We start from the raw sequence: 19,892 nt of genomic DNA on the forward strand, positions 1-19,892 counted from the left end.
TATGGCTTATGAAGCATCAGAAGGAGTCTATGAGTATGTATAGAAAGCATAAGATCGAGGACTCTTTGGCCAGAAATATTTTCTGGAGGTCAAAAGGGGACCTCTGTATAGCTGATTTATCATCAAAAGGAGTCTATAACTTTCTATAGTTTGAAAAATTTTGAGGACACATTGACGACAAATAAGTTCAAAAGGTCAGATATGGACATCTATATGGCTTATGAAGCATCAGAAGGAGTCTATGAGTATGTATAGAAAGCCCAAGATCGAGGACTCTTTGGCCAGAAATATGTTCAGGAGGTCAAAAGGGGACCTCTGTATAGCTGATTTATCATCAAAAGGAGTCTATAACTTTATATAGTTAGAAAAATGTTAGGACACTTTGACCACAAATAAGTTCAAAAGGTCAGATATGGAAATCTATATGGCTTATGAAGCATCAGAAGGAGTCTATGAATATTTATAGAAAGCCCAAGATCGAGGACTCTTTGGACAGAAATATGTTCTGGAGGTCAAAAGGGGACCTCTTTATAGCTGATTTATCATCAAAAGGAGTCTATAACTTTCTATAGTTTGAAAAAATGTTAGGACTCTTTGACCACAAATAAGTTCAAAAGGTCAGATATGGACATCTATATGGCTTATGAAGCATCAGAAGGAGTCTATGAGTATGTATAGAAAGCATAAGATCGAGGACTCTTTGGCCAGAAATATTTTCTGGAGGTCAAAAGGGGACCTCTGTATAGCTGATTTATCATCAAAAGGAGTCTATAACTTTATATAGTTTGAATTTATTTTAGGACACTTTGACCACAAATAAGTTCAAAAGGTCAGATATGGAAATCTATATGGCTTATGAAGCATCAGAAGGAGTCTATGAGTATGTATAGAAAACGCAAGATCGAGGACTCTTTGGCCAGAAACATGTTTAGGAGGTCAAAAGGGGACCTCTGTATAGCTGATTTATCATCAAAAGGATTCTATAACTTTATATAGTTTGAAAAAATGTTAGGACACTTTGACCACAAATATGTTCAAAATGTCGGATATGGAAATCTATATGGCTTATGAAGCATCAGAAGGAGTCTATGGGTATGTATAGAAAGCCCAAGATCGAGGACTCTTTGGCCAGAAATTTGTTCGGGAGGTCAAAAGGGGCCCTCTGTATAGCTGATTTATCATCAAAAGGAGTCTATAACTTTATATAGTTTGAAAAAATATTAGGACACTTTGACCACAAATAAGTACAAAAGGTCAGATATGGACATCTATATGGCTTATGAAGCATCAGAAGGAGTCTATGAGTATGTATAGAAAACGCAAGATCGAGGACTCTTTGGCCAGAAATATGTTCAGGAGGTCAAAAGGGGCACTCTGTATAGCTGATTTATCTTTAAAAGGAGTCTATAACTTTATATAGTTTGAAAAATTTTAGGATACTTTGACCACAAATAAGTTCAAAATGTCAGATATGGAAATCTATATGGCTTATAAAGCATCAGAAGGAATCTATGAGTATGTATAGAAAGCCCAATATTGAGGACTCTTTGGCCAGAAACATGTTCAGGAGGTCAAAAGTGGACCTCTGTATAGCTGACATCATCAAAAGGAGTCTGTAACTTTATATAGTTTGAATTTTTTTTAGGACACTTTGACCACAAATAAGTTCAAAAGATCAGATATGGATATCTATATGGCTTATGAAGCATCAGAAGGAGTCTATGAGTATCTATAGAAAGCATAAGATCGAGGACTCTTTGGCCAGAAATATGTTCTGGAGGTCAAAAGGGGCCCTCTGTATAGCTGATTTATCATCAAAAGGAGTCTATAACTTTCTATAGTTTGAAAAAATGTTAGGACACTTTGACACAAATAAGTTCAAAAGGTCAGATATGGACATCTATATGGCTTATGAATCATCAGAAGAAATCTAAAAGTATGTATAGAAAGCCCAAGATTGAGGACTCTTTGGCCAGAAACATGTTTAGAAGGTCAAAAGGGGACCTCTTTATAGCTGATTTATCATCAAAAGGAGTCTATAACTTTCTATAGTTTGAAAAATTTTGAGGACACTTTGACCACAAATAAGTTCAAAAGGTCAGATATGGACATCTATATGGCTTATGAAGCATCAGAAGGAGTCTATGAGTATCTATAGAAAGCATAAGATCGAGGACTCTTTGGCCAGAAATATGTTCTGGAGGTCAAAAGGGGCCCTCTGTATAGCTGATTTATCATCAAAAGGAGTCTATAACTTTCTATAGTTTGAAAAAATGTTAGGACACTTTGACCACAAATAAGTTCAAAAGGTCAGATATGGACATCTATATGGCTTATGAAGCATCAGAAGAAATCTATGAGTATGTATAGAAAGCCCAAGATTGAGGACTCTTTGGCCAGAAACATGTTTAGGAGGTCAAAAGGGGACCTCTGTATAGCTGATTTATCATCAAAAGGAGTCTATAACTTTCTATAGTTTGAAAAAATGTTAGGACACTTTGACCACAAATAAGTTCAAAAGGTCAGATATGGACATCTATATGGCTTATGAAGCATCAGAAGAAATCTATGAGTATGTATAGAAAGCCCAAGATTGAGGACTCTTTGGCCAGAAACATGTTTAGGAGGTCAAAAGGGGACCTCTGTATAGCTGATTTATCATCAAAAGGAGTCTATAACTTTCTATAGTTTGAAAAATTTTGAGGACACTTTGACGACAAATAAGTTCAAAAGGTCAGATATGGACATCTATATGGCTTATGAAGCATCAGAAGCAGTCTATGAGTATGTATAGAAAGCCCAAGATCAAGGACTCTTTGGCCAGAAATATGTTCAGAAGGTCAAAAGGGGACCTCTGTATAGCTGATTTATCATCAAAAGGAGTCTATAACTTTATATAGTTTGAATTTTTTTTAGGACACTTTGACCACAAATAAGTTCAAAAGGTCAGATATGGACATCTATATGGCTTATGAAGCATCAAAAGGAGTCTATGAGTATGTATAGAAAGCATAAGATCGAGGACTCTTTGGCCAGAAATATTTTCTGGAGGTCAAAAGGGGCCCTCTGTATAGCTGATTTATCATCAAAAGGAGTCTATAACTTTCTATAGTTTGAAAAAATATTAGGACGGTTTGACCACAAATAAGTTCAAAAGGTCAGATATGGACATCTATATGGCTTATGAAGCATCAGAAGGAGTCTATGAGTATGTATAGAAAGCCCAAGATCGAGGACTCTTTGGCCAGAAATATGTTCAGGAGGTCAAAAGGGGCCCTCTGTATAGCTGATTTATCATCAAAAGGAGTCTATAACTTTCTATAGTTTGAAAAATTTTGAGGACCCTTTGACCACAAATAAGTTCAAAAGGTCAGATATGGACATCTATATGGTTTATGAAGCATCAGAAGGAATCTATGTTTTAACAGTTTGAAAAAAAGCCCAAGATTGAGGACTCTTTGGCCAGAAACATGTTCAGGAGGTCAATAGGGGACCTCTTTATAGCTGATTTAGCATCAAAAGGAGTCTATATCTTTATTTGATTTGAACATTTTTTAGGACACTTTGACCACAAATGAGTTCAAAAGGTCAGATATGGACATCTATATGGCTTATGAAGCATCAGAAGGAGTTGGCCTATGAGTATTTATAGAAAGCCCAAGATCGAGGACTCTTTTGCCAAAAATATGTTCAATCAGTCAAATATGGACTACTGTCCGGCTTATATAACATCACAAGAAGTCAGTCTTGTATGTTTAGTAAGTTATTGTTCAAGGACTCGTTATCAAGAAATGTGTTCAGTAGGTCAAAAATGGACTGATTTGTAATGGACTGTATGGCTGATGTAACATCAGAAAGATTCTACGAGAATGTATAGAAAGTTTAAGATTGATTACTCTTGGGTCAGAAATATGTTCAGTAGGTCAAAAGGGGCCCTCTGTATAGCTGATTTATCTTTAAAAGGAGTCTATAACTTTCTATAGTTTGAAAAATTTTAGGACACTTTGACCACAAATAAGTTCAAAATGTCAGATATGGAAATCTATATGGCTAATGAAGCTTCAGAAGGAGTCTATGAGTATGTATAGAAAGCCCAAGATCGAGGACTCTTTGGCCAGAATTATTTTCATGAGGTCAAAAGGTGTCCTCTGTATAGCTGATTTATCATCAAAAGGAGTCTATAACTTTCTATAGTTTGAGAAAATGTTAGGACACTTTGACCACAAATAAGTTCAAAAGGTCAGATATGGACATCTATATGGCTTATGAAGCATCAGAAGGAGTCTATGAGTATGTATAGAAAGCCCAAGATCGAGGACTCTTTGGCCAGAAATATGTTCAGGAGGTCAAAAGGGGACCTCTGTATAGCTGATTTAACATCAAAAGGAGTCTATAACTTTTGTATAGTTTGAAAAATGTTGAGGACACTTTGACCACAAATAAGTTCAAAATGTCAGATGTGGAAATCTAAATGGCTTATGAAGCATCAGAAGGAGTCTATGAGTATGTATAGAAAGCCCAAGATCGAGGACTCTTTGGCCAGAATTATTTTCATGAGGTCAAAAGTGGCCTTCTGTATAGCTGATTTATCATCAAAAGGAGTCTATAACTTTATATAGTTTGAAAAATTTTAGGACACTTTGACCACAAATAAGTTCAAAATGTCAGATATGGAAATCTATATGACTAATGAAGCTTCAGAAGGAGTCTATGAGTATGTATAGAAAGCCCAAGATCGAGGACTCTTTGGCCAGAATTATGTTCAGTAGGTCAAAAGGGGCCCTCTGTATAGCTGATTTATCATCAAAAGGAGTCTATAACTTTATATAGTTTGAAAAATTTTAGGATACTTTGACCACAAATAAGTTCAAAATGTCAGATATGGAAATCTATATGGCTTATGAAGCATCAGAAGGAATCTATGAGTATGTATAGAAAGCCCAATATTGAGGACTCTTTGGCCAGAAACATGTTCAGGAGGTCAAAAGTGGACCTCTGTATAGCTGACATCATCAAAAGGAGTCTGTAACTTTATATAGTTTGAATTTTTTTTAGGACACTTTGACCACAAATAAGTTCAAAAGATCAGATATGGATATCTATATGGCTTATGAAGCATCAGAAGGAGTCTATGAGTATGTATAGAAAGCATAAGATCGAGGACTCTTTGGCCAGAAATATGTTCTGGAGGTCAAAAGGGGCCCTCTGTATAGCTGATTTATCATCAAAAGGAGTCTATAACTTTCTATAGTTTGAAAAAATGTTAGGACACTTTGACACAAATAAGTTCAAAAGGTCAGATATGGACATCTATATGGCTTATGAAGCATCAGAAGAAATCTAAAACTATGTATAGAAAGCCCAAGATTGAGGACTCTTTGGCCAGAAACATGTTTAGGAGGTCAAAAGGGGACCTCTTTATAGCTGATTTATCATCAAAAGGAGTCTATAACTTTCTATAGTTTGAAAAATTTTGAGGACACTTTGACCACAAATAAGTTCAAAAGGTCAGATATGGACATCTATATGGCTTATGAAGCATCAGAAGGAGTCTATGAGTATCTATAGAAAGCATAAGATCGAGGACTCTTTGGCCAGAAATATGTTCTGGAGGTCAAAAGGGGCCCTCTGTATAGCTGATTTATCATCAAAAGGAGTCTATAACTTTCTATAGTTTGAAAAAATGTTAGGACACTTTGACCACAAATAAGTTCAAAAGGTCAGATATGGACATCTATATGGCTTATGAAGCATCAGAAGAAATCTATGAGTATGTATAGAAACCCCAAGATTGAGGACTCTTTGGCCAGAAACATGTTTAGGAGGTCAAAAGGGGACCTCTGTATAGCTGATTTATCATCAAAAGGAGTCTATAACTTTCTATAGTTTGAAAAATTTTGAGGACACTTTGACGACAAATAAGTTCAAAAGGTCAGATATGGACATCTATATGGCTTATGAAGCATCAGAAGCAGTCTATGAGTATGTATAGAAAGCCCAAGATCAAGGACTCTTTGGCCAGAAATATGTTCAGAAGGTCAAAAGGGGACCTCTGTATAGCTGATTTATCATCAAAAGGAGTCTATAACTTTATATAGTTTGAATTTTTTTTAGGACACTTTGACCACAAATAAGTTCAAAAGGTCAGATATGGACATCTATATGGCTTATGAAGCATCAGAAGGAGTCTATGAGTATGTATAGAAAGCATAAGATCGAGGACTCTTTGGCCAGAAATATTTTCTGGAGGTCAAAAGGGGCCCTCTGTATAGCTGATTTATCATCAAAAGGAGTCTATAACTTTCTATAGTTTGAAAAAATGTTAGGACGGTTTGACCACAAATGTTCAAAAGGTCAGATATGGACATCTATATGGCTTATGAAGCATCAGAAGGAGTCTATGAGTATGTATAGAAAGCCCAAGATCGAGGACTCTTTGGCCAGAAATATGTTCAGGAGGTCAAAAGGGGCCCTCTGTATAGCTGATTTAGCATCAAAAGGAGTCTATATCTTTATTTGATTTGAACATTTTTTAGGACACTTTGACCACAAATGAGTTCAAAAGGTCAGATATGGACATCTATATGGCTTATGAAGCATCAGAAGGAGTTGGCCCATGAGTATTTATAGAAAGCCCAAGATCGAGGACTCTTTTGCCAAAAATATGTTCAATCAGTCAAATATGGACTACTGTCCGGCTTATATAACATCACAAGAAGTCAGTCTTGTATGTTTAGTAAGTTAATGTTCAAGGACTCGTTATCCAGAAATGTGTTCAGTAGGTCAAAAATGGACTGATTTGTAATGGACTGTATGGCTGATGTAACATCAGAAAGATTCTACGAGAATGTATAGAAAGTTTAAGATTGATTACTCTTGGGTCAGAAATATGTTCAGTAGGTCAAAAGGGGCCCTCTGTATAGCTGATTTATCTTTAAAAGGAGTCTATAACTTTCTATAGTTTGAAAAATTTTAGGACACTTTGACCACAAATAAGTTCAAAATGTCAGATATGGAAATCTATATGGCTAATGAAGCTTCAGAAGGAGTCTATGAGTATGTATAGAAAGCCCAAGATCGAGGACTCTTTGGCCAGAATTATTTTCATGAGGTCAAAAGGTGTCCTCTGTATAGCTGATTTATCATCAAAAGGAGTCTATAACTTTCTATAGTTTGAGAAAATGTTAGGACACTTTGACCACAAATAAGTTCAAAAGGTCAGATATGGACATCTATATGGCTTATGAAGCATCAGAAGGAGTCTATGAGTATGTATAGAAAGCCCAAGATCGAGGACTCTTTGGCCAGAAATATGTTCAGGAGGTCAAAAGGGGACCTCTGTATAGCTGATTTAACATCAAAAGGAGTCTATAACTTTTGTATAGTTTGAAAAATGTTGAGGACACTTTGACCACAAATAAGTTCAAAATGTCAGATGTGGAAATCTAAATGGCTTATGAAGCATCAGAAGGAGTCTATGAGTATGTATAGAAAGCCCAAGATCGAGGACTCTTTGGCCAGAATTATTTTCATGAGGTCAAAAGGGGCCCTCTGTATAGCTGATTTATCATCAAAAGTAGTCTATAACTTTATATAGTTTGAAAAATTTTAGGACACTTTGACCACAAATAAGTTCAAAATGTCAGATATGGAAATCTATATGACTAATGAAGCTTCAGAAGGAGTCTTTGAGTATGTATAGAAAGCCCAAGATCGAGGACTCTTTGGCCAGAATTATGTTCAGTAGGTCAAAAGGGGCCCTCTGTATAGCTGATTTATCATCAAAAGGAGTCTATAACTTTATATAGTTTGAAAAATTTTAGGATACTTTGACCACAAATAAGTTCAAAATGTCAGATATGGAAATCTATATGGCTTATGAAGCATCAGAAGGAATCTATGAGTATGTATAGAAAGCCCAATATTGAGGACTCTTTGGCCAGAAACATGTTCAGGAGGTCAAAAGTGGACCTCTGTATAGCTGACATCATCAAAAGGAGTCTGTAACTTTATATAGTTTGAATTTTTTTTAGGACACTTTGACCACAAATAAGTTCAAAAGATCAGATATGGATATCTATATGGCTTATGAAGCATCAGAAGGAGTCTATGAGTATGTATAGAAAGCATAAGATCGAGGACTCTTTGGCCAGAAATATGTTCTGGAGGTCAAAAGGGGCCCTCTGTATAGCTGATTTATCATCAAAAGGAGTCTATAACTTTCTATAGTTTGAAAAAATGTTAGGACACTTTGACACAAATAAGTTCAAAAGGTCAGATATGGACATCTATATGGCTTATGAAGCATCAGAAGAAATCTAAAACTATGTATAGAAAGCCCAAGATTGAGGACTCTTTGGCCAGAAACATGTTTAGGAGGTCAAAAGGGGACCTCTTTATAGCTGATTTATCATCAAAAGGAGTCTATAACTTTCTATAGTTTGAAAAATTTTGAGGACATTTTGACCACAAATAAGTTCAAAAGGTCAGATATGGACATCTATATGGCTTATGAAGCATCAGAAGGAGTCTATGAGTATCTATAGAAAGCATAAGATCGAGGACTCTTTGGCCAGAAATATGTTCTGGAGGTCAAAAGGGGCCCTCTGTATAGCTGATTTATCATCAAAAGGAGTCTATAACTTTCTATAGTTTGAAAAAATGTTAGGACACTTTGACCACAAATAAGTTCAAAAGGTCAGATATGGACATCTATATGGCTTATGAAGCATCAGAAGAAATCTATGAGTATGTATAGAAAGCCCAAGATTGAGGACTCTTTGGCCAGAAACATGTTTAGGAGGTCAAAAGGGGACCTCTGTATAGCTGATTTATCATCAAAAGGAGTCTATAACTTTCTATAGTTTGAAAAATTTTGAGGACACTTTGACGACAAATAAGTTCAAAAGGTCAGATATGGACATCTATATGGCTTATGAAGCATCAGAAGCAGTCTATGAGTATGTATAGAAAGCCCAAGATCAAGGACTCTTTGGCCAGAAATATGTTCAGAAGGTCAAAAGGGGACCTCTGTATAGCTGATTTATCATCAAAAGGAGTCTATAACTTTATATAGTTTGAATTTTTTTTAGGACACTTTGACCACAAATAAGTTCAAAAGGTCAGATATGGACATCTATATGGCTTATGAAGCATCAGAAGGAGTCTATGAGTATGTATAGAAAGCATAAGATCGAGGACTCTTTGGCCAGAAATATTTTCTGGAGGTCAAAAGGGGCCCTCTGTATAGCTGATTTATCATCAAAAGGAGTCTATAACTTTCTATAGTTTGAAAAATTTTGAGGACCCTTTGACCACAAATAAGTTCAAAAGGTCAGATATGGACATCTATATGGCTTATGAAGCATCAGAAGGAGTCTATGAGTATGTATAGAAAGCCCAAGATCGAGGACTCTTTGGCCAGAAATATGTTCAGGAGGTCAAAAGGGGCCCTCTGTATAGCTGATTTATCATCAAAAGGAGTCTATAACTTTCTATAGTTTGAAAAATTTTGAGGACCCTTTGACCACAAATAAGTTCAAAAGGTCAGATATGGACATCTATATGGTTTATGAAGCATCAGAAGGAATCTATGTTTTAACAGTTTGAAAAAAAGCCCAAGATTGAGGACTCTTTGGCCAGAAACATGTTCAGGAGGTCAATAGGGGACCTCTTTATAGCTGATTTAGCATCAAAAGGAGTCTATATCTTTATTTGATTTGAACATTTTTTAGGACACTTTGACCACAAATGAGTTCAAAAGGTCAGATATGGACATCTATATGGCTTATGAAGCATCAGAAGGAGTTGGCCTATGAGTATTTATAGAAAGCCCAAGATCGAGGACTCTTTTGCCAAAAATATGTTCAATCAGTCAAATATGGACTACTGTCCGGCTTATATAACATCACAAGAAGTCAGTCTTGTATGTTTAGTAAGTTAATGTTCAAGGACTCGTTATCCAGAAATGTGTTCAGTAGGTCAAAAATGGACTGATTTGTAATGGACTGTATGGCTGATGTAACATCAGAAAGATTCTACGAGAATGTATAGAAAGTTTAAGATTGATTACTCTTGGGTCAGAAATATGTTCAGTAGGTCAAAAGGGGCCCTCTGTATAGCTGATTTATCTTTAAAAGGAGTCTATAACTTTCTATAGTTTGAAAAATTTTAGGACACTTTGACCACAAATAAGTTCAAAATGTCAGATATGGAAATCTATATGGCTAATGAAGCTTCAGAAGGAGTCTATGAGTATGTATAGAAAGCCCAAGATCGAGGACTCTTTGGCCAGAATTATTTTCATGAGGTCAAAAGGTGTCCTCTGTATAGCTGATTTATCATCAAAAGGAGTCTATAACTTTCTATAGTTTGAGAAAATGTTAGGACACTTTGACCACAAATAAGTTCAAAAGGTCAGATATGGACATCTATATGGCTTATGAAGCATCAGAAGGAGTCTATGAGTATGTATAGAAAGCCCAAGATCGAGGACTCTTTGGCCAGAAATATGTTCAGGAGGTCAAAAGGGGACCTCTGTATAGCTGATTTAACATCAAAAGGAGTCTATAACTTTTGTATAGTTTGAAAAATGTTGAGGACACTTTGACCACAAATAAGTTCAAAATGTCAGATGTGGAAATCTAAATGGCTTATGAAGCATCAGAAGGAGTCTATGAGTATGTATAGAAAACGCAAGATCGAGGACTCTTTGGCCAGAAACATGTTCAGTAGGTCAAAAGGGGCCCTCTGTATAGCTGATTTATCATCAAAAGGGGTCTATAACTTTATATAGTTTGAAAAATTTTAGGACACTTTGACCACAAATAAGTTCAACAGGTCAGATATGGAAATCTATATGGCTTATGAAGCATCAGAAGAAGTCTATGAGTTTGTATAGAAAGCATAAGATCGAGGACTCTTTGGCCAGAAATATGTTCTGGAGGTCAAAAGGGGACCTCTGTATAGCTGATTTATCATCAAAAGGAGTCTATAACTTTATATAGTTTGAATTTATTTTAGGACACTTTGACCACAAATAAGTTCAAAAGGTCAGATATGGACATCTATATGGCTTATGAAGCATCAGAAGGAGTCTATGAGTATGTATAGAAAGCCCAAGATCGAGGACTCTTTGGCCAGAAACATGTTCTGGAGGTCAAAAGGGGACCTCTTTATAGCTGACATCATCAAAAGGAGTCTGTAACTTTATATAGTTTGAATTTTTTTTAGGACACTTTGACCACAAATAAGTTCAAACTGTCAGATATGGAAATCTATATGGCTTATGAAGCATCAGAAGGAGTCTATGAGTATGTATAGAAAACGCAAGATCGAGGACTCTTTGGCCAGAAACGTGTTCAGGAGGTAAAAAGGGGACATCTGAATAGCTGACTTATCATCGAAAGGAGTCTATAACTTTATATAGTTTGAATTTTTTTTAGGACACTTTGACCACAAATAAGTTCAAAATGTCAGATATGGAAATCTTTATGGCTTATGAAGCATCAGAAGGAGTCTATGAGTATGTATAGAAAGCCCAAGATCGAGGACTCTTTGGCCAGAATTATTTTCATGAGGTCAAAAGGGGCCCTCTGTATAGCTGATTTATCATCAAAAGGAGTCTATAACTTTATATAGTTTGAAAAATTTTAGGACACTTTGACCACAAATAAGTTCAAAATGTCAGATATGGAAATCTATATGACTAATGAAGCTTCAGAAGGAGTCTATGAGTATGTATAGAAAGCCCAAGATCGAGGACTCTTTGGCCAGAATTATGTTCAGTAGGTCAAAAGGGGCCCTCTGTATAGCTGATTTATCATCAAAAGGAGTCTATAACTTTATATAGTTTGAAAAATTTTAGGATACTTTGACCACAAATAAGTTCAAAATGTCAGATATGGAAATCTATATGGCTTATGAAGCATCAGAAGGAATCTATGAGTATGTATAGAAAGCCCAATATTGAGGACTCTTTGGCCAGAAACATGTTCAGGAGGTCAAAAGTGGACCTCTGTATAGCTGACATCATCAAAAGGAGTCTGTAACTTTATATAGTTTGAATTTTTTTTAGGACACTTTGACCACAAATAAGTTCAAAAGATCAGATATGGATATCTATATGGCTTATGAAGCATCAGAAGGAGTCTATGAGTATGTATAGAAAGCATAAGATCGAGGACTCTTTGGCCAGAAATATGTTTAGGAGGTCAAAAGGGGACCTCTTTATAGCTGATTTATCATCAAAAGGAGTCTATAACTTTCTATAGTTTGAAAAATTTTGAGGACACTTTGACCACAAATAAGTTCAAAAGGTCAGATATGGACATCTATATGGCTTATGAAGCATCAGAAGGAGTCTATGAGTATCTATAGAAAGCATAAGATCGAGGACTCTTTGGCCAGAAATATGTTCTGGAGGTCAAAAGGGGACCTCTGTATAGCTGATTTATCATCAAAAGGAGTCTATAACTTTCTATAGTTTGAAAAAATGTTAGGACACTTTGACCACAAATAAGTTCAAAAGGTCAGATATGGACATCTATATGGCTTATGAAGCATCAGAAGAAATCTATGAGTATGTATAGAAAGCCCAAGATTGAGGACTCTTTGGCCAGAAACATGTTTAGGAGGTCAAAAGGGGACCTCTGTATAGCTGATTTATCATCAAAAGGAGTCTATAACTTTCTATAGTTTGAAAAATTTTGAGGACACTTTGACGACAAATAAGTTCAAAAGGTCAGATATGGACATCTATATGGCTTATGAAGCATCAGAAGCAGTCTATGAGTATGTATAGAAAGCCCAAGATCAAGGACTCTTTGGCCAGAAATATGTTCAGAAGGTCAAAAGGGGACCTCTGTATAGCTGATTTATCATCAAAAGGAGTCTATAACTTTATATAGTTTGAATTTTTTTTAGGACACTTTGACCACAAATAAGTTCAAAAGGTCAGATATGGACATCTATATGGCTTATGAAGCATCAGAAGGAGTCTATGAGTATGTATAGAAAGCATAAGATCGAGGACTCTTTGGCCAGAAATATTTTCTGGAGGTCAAAAGGGGCCCTCTGTATAGCTGATTTATCATCAAAAGGAGTCTATAACTTTCTATAGTTTGAAAAAATGTTAGGACGGTTTGACCACAAATGTTCAAAAGGTCAGATATGGACATCTATATGGCTTATGAAGCATCAGAAGGAGTCTATGAGTATGTATAGAAAGCCCAAGATCGAGGACTCTTTGGCCAGAAATATGTTCAGGAGGTCAAAAGGGGCCCTCTGTATAGCTGATTTATCATCAAAAGGAGTCTATAACTTTCTATAGTTTGAAAAATTTTGAGGACCCTTTGACCACAAATAAGTTCAAAAGGTCAGATATGGACATCTATATGGTTTATGAAGCATCAGAAGGAATCTATGTTTTAACAGTTTGAAAAAAAGCCCAAGATTGAGGACTCTTTGGCCAGAAACATGTTCAGGAGGTCAATAGGGGACCTCTTTATAGCTGATTTAGCATCAAAAGGAGTCTATATCTTTATTTGATTTGAACATTTTTTAGGACACTTTGACCACAAATGAGTTCAAAAGGTCAGATATGGACATCTATATGGCTTATGAAGCATCAGAAGGAGTTGGCCTATGAGTATTTATAGAAAGCCCAAGATCGAGGACTCTTTTGCCAAAAATATGTTCAATCAGTCAAATATGGACTACTGTCCGGCTTATATAACATCACAAGAAGTCAGTCTTGTATGTTTAGTAAGTTAATGTTCAAGGACTCGTTATCCAGAAATGTGTTCAGTAGGTCAAAAATGGACTGATTTGTAATGGACTGTATGGCTGATGTAACATCAGAAAGATTCTACGAGAATGTATAGAAAGTTTAAGATTGATTACTCTTGGGTCAGAAATATGTTCAGTAGGTCAAAAGGGGCCCTCTGTATAGCTGATTTATCTTTAAAAGGAGTCTATAACTTTCTATAGTTTGAAAAATTTTAGGACACTTTGACCACAAATAAGTTCAAAATGTCAGATATGGAAATCTATATGGCTAATGAAGCTTCAGAAGGAGTCTATGAGTATGTATAGAAAGCCCAAGATCGAGGACTCTTTGGCCAGAATTATTTTCATGAGGTCAAAAGGTGTCCTCTGTATAGCTGATTTATCATCAAAAGGAGTCTATAACTTTCTATAGTTTGAGAAAATGTTAGGACACTTTGACCACAAATAAGTTCAAAAGGTCAGATATGGACATCTATATGGCTTATGAAGCATCAGAAGGAGTCTATGAGTATGTATAGAAAGCCCAAGATCGAGGACTCTTTGGCCAGAAATATGTTCAGGAGGTCAAAAGGGGACCTCTGTATAGCTGATTTAACATCAAAAGGAGTCTATAACTTTTGTATAGTTTGAAAAATGTTGAGGACACTTTGACCACAAATAAGTTCAAAATGTCAGATGTGGAAATCTAAATGGCTTATGAAGCATCAGAAGGAGTCTATGAGTATGTATAGAAAACGCAAGATCGAGGACTCTTTGGCCAGAAACATGTTCAGTAGGTCAAAAGGGGCCCTCTGTATAGCTGATTTATCATCAAAAGGGGTCTATAACTTTATATAGTTTGAAAAATTTTAGGACACTTTGACCACAAATAAGTTCAACAGGTCAGATATGGAAATCTATATGGCTTATGAAGCATCAGAAGAAGTCTATGAGTTTGTATAGAAAGCATAAGATCGAGGACTCTTTGGCCAGAAATATGTTCTGGAGGTCAAAAGGGGACCTCTGTATAGCTGATTTATCATCAAAAGGAGTCTATAACTTTATATAGTTTGAATTTATTTTAGGACACTTTGACCACAAATAAGTTCAAAAGGTCAGATATGGACATCTATATGGCTTATGAAGCATCAGAAGGAGTCTATGAGTATGTATAGAAAGCCCAAGATCGAGGACTCTTTGGCCAGAAACATGTTCTGGAGGTCAAAAGGGGACCTCTTTATAGCTGACATCATCAAAAGGAGTCTGTAACTTTATATAGTTTGAATTTTTTTTAGGACACTTTGACCACAAATAAGTTCAAACTGTCAGATATGGAAATCTATATGGCTTATGAAGCATCAGAAGGAGTCTATGAGTATGTATAGAAAACGCAAGATCGAGGACTCTTTGGCCAGAAACGTGTTCAGGAGGTAAAAAGGGGACATCTGAATAGCTGACTTATCATCGAAAGGAGTCTATAACTTTATATAGTTTGAATTTTTTTTAGGACACTTTGACCACAAATAAGTTCAAAATGTCAGATATGGAAATCTTTATGGCTTATGAAGCATCAGAAGGAGTCTATGAGTATGTATAGAAAGCCCAAGATCGAGGACTCTTTGGCCAGAAATATGTTCAGGAGGTCAAAAGGGGCCCTCTGTATAGCTGATTTATCATAAAAAGGAGTCTATAACTTTCTATAGTTTGAAAACTTTTGAGGACACTTTGACCACAAATAAGTTCAAAAGGTCAGATATGGACATCTATATGGCTTATGAAGCATCTGAAGTAATCTATGAGTATGTATAGAATGCCCAAGATTGAGGACTCTTTGGCCAGAAACATGTTTAGGAGGTCAAAAGGGGACCTCTGTATAGCTGACTTATCATCAAAAGGAGTCTATAACTTTACATAGTTTGAATTTTTTTTAGGACACTTTGACCACAAATAAGTTCAAACTGTCAGATATGGAAATCTATATGGCTTATGAAGCATCAGAAGGAGTCTATGAGTATGTATAGAAAGCATAAGATCGAGGACTCTTTGGCCAGAAATATGTTCTGGAGGTCAAAAGGGGCCCTTGTATAGCTGATTTATCATCGAAAGGAGTCTATAACTTTCTATAGTTTGAAAAAATGTTAGGACACTTTGACCACAAATAAGTTCAAAAGGTCAGATATGGACATCTATATGGCTTATGAAGCATCAGAAGGAATCTATGAGTATGTATAGAAAGCCCAATATTGAGGACTCTTTGGCCAGAAATATGTTCAGGAGGTCAAAAGGGTACCTCTGTATAGCTGATTTATCATCAAAAGGAGTCTATAACTTTCTATAGTTTGAAAGAATTTTTAGGACACTTTGACAACAAATAAGTTCAAAAGGACAGATATGGACATCTATATGGCTTATGAAGCATCAGAAGCAGTCTATGAGTACGTATAGAAAGCCCAAGATCGAGGACTCTTTGGCCAGAAATATGTTCAGGAGGTCAAAGGGGGCCCTCTGTATAGCTGATTTATCATCAAAAGGAGTCTATAACTTTCTATAGTTTGAAAACTTTTGAGGACACTTTGACCACAAATAAGTTCAAAAGGTCAGATATGGACATCTAAATGGCTTATGAAGCATCAGAAGAAATCTATGAGTATGTATAGAAAGCCCAAGATTGAGGACTCTTTGGCCAGAAATATGTTCTGGAGGTCAAAAGGAGACCTCTGTATAGCTGACTTATCATCAAAAGGAGTCTATAACTTTATATAGTTTCAATTTTTTTTAGGACACTTTGACCACAAATAAGTTCAAAATGTGAGATATGGAAATCTATATGGCTTATGAAGCATCAGAAGGAGTCTATGAGTATGTATAGAAAACGCAAGATCGAGGACTCTTTGGCCAGAAACATGTTCAGGAGGTAAAAAGGGGACCTCTGTATAGCTGATTTATCATCAAAAGGATTCTATAACTTTATATAGTTTGAAAAAATGTTAGGACACTTTGACCACAAATAAGTTCAAAATGTCAGATATGGAAATCTATATGGCTTATGTAGCATCAGAAGGAGTCTATGGGTATGTATAGAAAGCCCAAGATCGAGGACTCTTTGGCCAGAAATATGTTCAGGAGGTCAAAAGGGGACCTCTGTATAGCTGATTTATCATCAAAAGGAGTCTATAACTTTATATAGTTTGAAAAAATATTAGGACACTTTGACCACAAATAAGTACAAAAGGTCAGATATGGACATCTATATGGCTTATGAAGCATCAGAAGGAGTCTATGGGTATGTATAGAAAGCCCAAGATCGAGGACTCTTTGGCCAGAAATATGTTCAGGAGGTCAAAAGGGGCCCTCTGTATAGCTGATTTATCTTTAAAAGGAGTCTATAACTTTATATAGTTTGAAAAATTTTAGGATACTTTGACCACAAATAAGTTCAAAATGTCAGATATGGAAATCTATATGGCTTATGAAGCATCAGAAGGAATCTATGAGTATGTATAGAAAGCCCAATATTGAGGACTCTTTGGCCAGAAACATGTTCAGGAGGTCAAAAGTGGACCTCTGTATAGCTGACATCATCAAAAGGAGTCTGTAACTTTATATAGTTTGAATTTTTTTTAGGACACTTTGACCACAAATAAGTTCAAAAGATCAGATATGGATATCTATATGGCTTATGAAGCATCAGAAGGAGTCTATGAGTATCTATAGAAAGCATAAGATCGAGGACTCTTTGGCCAGAAATATGTTCTGGAGGTCAAAAGGGGCCCTCTGTATAGCTGATTTATCATCAAAAGGAGTCTATAACTTTCTATAGTTTGAAAAAATGTTAGGACACTTTGACACAAATAAGTTCAAAAGGTCAGATATGGACATCTATATGGCTTATGAAGCATCAGAAGAAATCTAAAAGTATGTATAGAAAGCCCAAGATTGAGGACTCTTTGGCCAGAAACATGTTTAGGAGGTCAAAAGGGGACCTCTTTATAGCTGATTTATCATCAAAAGGAGTCTATAACTTTCTATAGTTTGAAAAATTTTGAGGACACTTTGACCACAAATAAGTTCAAAAGGTCAGATATGGACATCTATATGGCTTATGAAGCATCAGAAGGAGTCTATGAGTATCTATAGAAAGCATAAGATCGAGGACTCTTTGGCCAGAAATATGTTCTGGAGGTCAAAAGGGGCCCTCTGTATAGCTGATTTATCATCAAAAGGAGTCTATAACTTTCTATAGTTTGAAAAAATGTTAGGACACTTTGACCACAAATAAGTTCAAAAGGTCAGATATGGAAATCTTTATGGCTTATGAAGCATCAGAAGGAGTCTATGAGTATGTATAGAAAGCATAAGATCGAGGACTCTTTGGCCAGAAATATGTTCTGGATGTGAAAAGGGGCCCTCTGTATAGCTGATTTATCATCAAAAGGAGTCTATAACTTTCTATAGTTTGAAAAAATGTTAGGACACTTTGACCACAAATAAGTTCAAAAGGTCAGATATGGACATCTATATGGCTTATGAAGAATCAGAAGGAGTCTATGAATATTTATAGAAAGCCGAAGATCGAGGACTCTTTGGCCAGAAATATGTTCAGGAGGTCAAAAGGTGACCTCTGTATAGCTGAATTATCATCAAAATGAGTCTATAATTATCAATAGTTTGAAAAAATGTTAGGACACGTTGACCAAAAATAAGTTCAAAAGGTCAGATATGGACATCTATATGGTTTATGAAGCATCAGAAGGAGTCTATGAGTATGTATAGAAAGCCCAAGATCAAGGACTCTTTGGCCAGAAATATTTTCTGGAGGTCAAAGGGGGCCCTCTGTATAGCTGATTTATCATCAAAAGGAGTCTATAACTTTCTATAGTTTGAAAAATGTTAGGACACTTTGACCACAAATAAGTTCAAAAGGTCAGATATGGACATCTATATGGCTTATGAAGCATCAGAAGGAGTCTATGAGTATGTATAGAAAGCCCAAGATCGAGGACTCTTTGGCCAGAAATATGTTCAGGAGGTCAAAAGGGGACCTCTGTATAGCTGATTTATCATCAAAAGGAGTCTATAACTTTATATAGTTAGAAAAATTTTGAGGACACTTTGACCACAAATAAGTTCAAAAGGTCAGATATGGAAATCTATATGGCTTATGAAGCATCAGAAGGAGTCTATGAATATTTATAGAAAGCCCAAGATCGAGGACTCTTTGGATAGAAATATGTTCTGGAGGTCAAAAGGGGATCTCTTTATAGCTGATTTATCATCAAAAGGAGTCTATAACTTTCTATAGTTTGAAAAAATGTAAGGACACTTTGACCACAAATAAGTTCAAAAGGTCAGATATGGACATCTATATGGCTTATGAAGCATCAGAAGGAGTCTATGAGTATGTATAGAAAGCCCAAGATCGAGGACTCTTTGGCCAGAAATATGTTCAGGAGGTCAAAAGGGGACCTCTGTATAGCTGATTTATCATCAAAAGGAGTCTATAACTTTCTATAGTTTGAAAAATTTTGAGGACACTTTGACCCACAAATAAGTTCAAAAGGTCAGATATGGACATCTATATGGTTTATGAAGCATCAGAAGGAATGTATGTTTTAATAGTTTGAAAAAAAGCCCAAGATTGAGGACTCTTTGGCCAGAAACATGTTCAGGAGGTCAATAGGGGACCTGTTTATAGCTGATTTAGCATCAAAAGGAGTCTATATCTTTATTTGATTTGAAAATTTTTTAGGACACTTTGACCACAAATGAGTTCAAAAGGTCAGATATGGACATCTATATGGCTTATGAAGCATCAGAAGGAGTTGGACTATGAGTATTTATAGAAAGCCCAAGATCGAGGACTCTTTCGCCAAAAATATGTTCAATCAGTCAAATATGGACTACTGTCTGGCTTATATAACATCACAAGAAGTCAGTCTTGTATGTTTAGTAAGTTAATGTTCAAGGACTCTTTATCCAGAAATGTGTTCAGTAGGTCAAAAATGGACTGATTTGTAATGGACTGTATGGCTGATGTAACATCAGAAAGATTCTACGAGAATGTATAGAAAGTTTAAGATTGATTACTCTTGGGTCAGAAATATGTTCAGTAGGTCAAAAGGGGC

Source organism: Abramis brama (assembly GCF_963993115.1).
Source record: "Abramis brama genome assembly, chromosome: 14".
In the NCBI taxonomy this organism is placed as follows: Eukaryota; Metazoa; Chordata; class Actinopteri; order Cypriniformes; family Leuciscidae; genus Abramis; species Abramis brama.